Source organism: Propithecus coquereli, unplaced genomic scaffold (genome assembly GCF_000956105.1).
Source record: "Propithecus coquereli isolate 6110/MARCELLA unplaced genomic scaffold, Pcoq_1.0 Scaffold5, whole genome shotgun sequence".
NCBI lineage: Eukaryota > Metazoa > Chordata > Mammalia > Primates > Indriidae > Propithecus > Propithecus coquereli.
This window is the reverse complement of record NW_012150840.1, coordinates 1,176,906-1,179,132: the sequence shown is the minus strand read 5'-3', so window position 1 is coordinate 1,179,132 and position 2,227 is coordinate 1,176,906. Positions and strand designations below refer to the sequence as shown.

Here is a 2,227-nt window from a genome sequence, read left to right as displayed (position 1 = left end):
TTCCTACTGTATATTGCTGCCTCTGGTATGCGGCAGGGCTAGAACTGACAGATCTTTCTGCCTATGCAGCCTACTCTTACAACCACCACAAGGCTGCCATGGCTAGCCAGAGTAAGATAAATTTCTATAGGTTTCTTGGCAGGGCAATCCCTTATCTTCCCAACATCCTGCACTTATCTTCTTCAGCCTTGTCTAACAATTGCCTCCCTCAGTCTGTTACAGCCACATAGGATTTCTAGTTCCTTGGCTCTGCCATACTCCTTTCCACTACCTCGGGCCTTCACGCATGCTCTAATCTTTGCCTGTAAGGCTCTCCCTAGGCAACCCCTACTTAGGTCTCATATGTTAGCTGAAACATTACCTCCTCAAGGATGTCTTGTCCTGACCTCCCAAACAAGGCTAGGTTCCCCTTTCATATGTTTCCACAGCACTCTGAATTTATCTCTCATAGCTCTCTCTGATCTCTTCTGCAATATTAACATATTTAAGCATAAAGCTTTGTCCACATTTCACATTATTTTCTTGGAAGAGATTCCTAGAAGGGGAATTGGTAGGTCAAAGGATAGAAACCTTTTTAAAGGACTTGGTACATATTGTCTAAATGCTTTCTAGAAAATCTCTACCACTTTAAACTACCACCACCATCATATAAATGCCCATCGTACTCCAATCTTGCTAGCACAGAGTACACATTTATAAAAATGTTGACTATCTAAAATATGTTCAGTTAAAAGTTACATCATGCTTTAATTTTCATTTTATTCATTCTTAGTGACATTGAAAATTCTCTTATGAATTTATTAGCCATGTGGAGTTCAAGTCTATGAGTTATTTGCTCATTTATCCTTTCTTCTACTGGGTATCTTAGGTTATTTGTTACTAATGGGTTTAAAAGAGCTCTTTTAATAGTAAGAATAATTTCCCAGATGTTTTCTTTGCCTTTTAATTTTATAATGTGTTTAACAGACTGGTTTAAAATTTTCACGTAGTTAGTTTTGACTTAAAGATTTAGTGTAGCATCTTACGCTGGCAGAATTAGAGGGGGGAATCACACATACACACACACACACACACACATACACACACACATATGCAGTTATCTATCTCACTAGCTGTCCCTGTGACAACTGTTCCCACCTTCTGAGTATCTTTGATTTTCTATCATGGCTTATTTTCCACATGTTTAATCTGATCCCTTATCAGATGGTCTTGGTGTTGGGAGAGGCCATGGACCCTAAGCATCCCTTCATTCTTGCTTACTAGGCCAAGAATTTGCAAGGCATGATTTCTCTTTACCCATTTGCCAGCATTGTGTATACAGTGAGCAACCATGAGGGATGAGGTAATGTCCCCACTCCTCCCAACCCCCTGTCCCTCTATAGAAAGCAAGCTTGCTTCTAAAGTGGTAGATTTCCCAAGCTCCCGTGTTCTTTAGATGTGATGTGATGCAAACCCATTGCATGTTCAGAATCCATTAGGCCTACCAGTCAACCCCGTGGGACTTGAGGAGCATAGGAAACTGAACCAAACCAACATTGTGTTCATGCTACTTTCTGTGGCATGAGTAATAAAGTCCTTTGTCTCTGACCCAGGAGTCTTGTTTCTTCTGCCAGTATCGATGAAATAGTAATAGGCTAGGTTGTTGACTCAATGTCTGCCTTCAGTCAATCTACATTCAGTAAGGAACTCACTAAGGACATATGGCTGATTCACGAAGAAGACCTTTATCTAATTCCACCCAGATCACAGATTTTCAGTCTCAGCCTCTGGCTTGCTTGACCAGGTCTTTGCTAGCCCAGTTCACTAATTAGCCAATCAGTTAAATGCCAGCAAGCCATCAAACATACTGCCAAAACATGTTAGCCTAGCAGAAAGGGTCCCATGACTATGACTCTTCCTTGAGATGTGGCCTGGCATAAGCATATTTGCTTCCTCCCTCCTCCTCCTTCTGCTTCTTCTTTTTTTGCTGTTAATACCCTAGTTCAGATTCTCATAATCTCTCATTTAGACTGTTCTATAATCTCCTGTGTTTTCTGCTTACAGTTGCTCCAAACCAACAAACAGTAATTCCAGATTGCCATCCCTAAAGAACGTCTGATCATATCACTTTCTTGCTCAAAAACTTTAATAGCTCTTTGTTGTCAATAGAGTACAGTCCATATTGAAGACACAATTGACCTTTCTAGTCTTAACTTACAATATTCTGCTATATACTCCATACTCCAGT

The 2,227-nt window shown here is 40.4% G+C and overlaps 1 protein-coding gene across 1 annotated transcript in view; it reads right to left on the bottom strand.

Moving 5' to 3' along the window:
* Positions 1-2,227, bottom strand: part of LOC105819719 (leucine-rich repeat-containing protein 9) — a 146,682-nt gene that overhangs the window by 113,364 nt on the left and 31,091 nt on the right. The gene's annotated exons all lie outside the window — the stretch shown is intronic.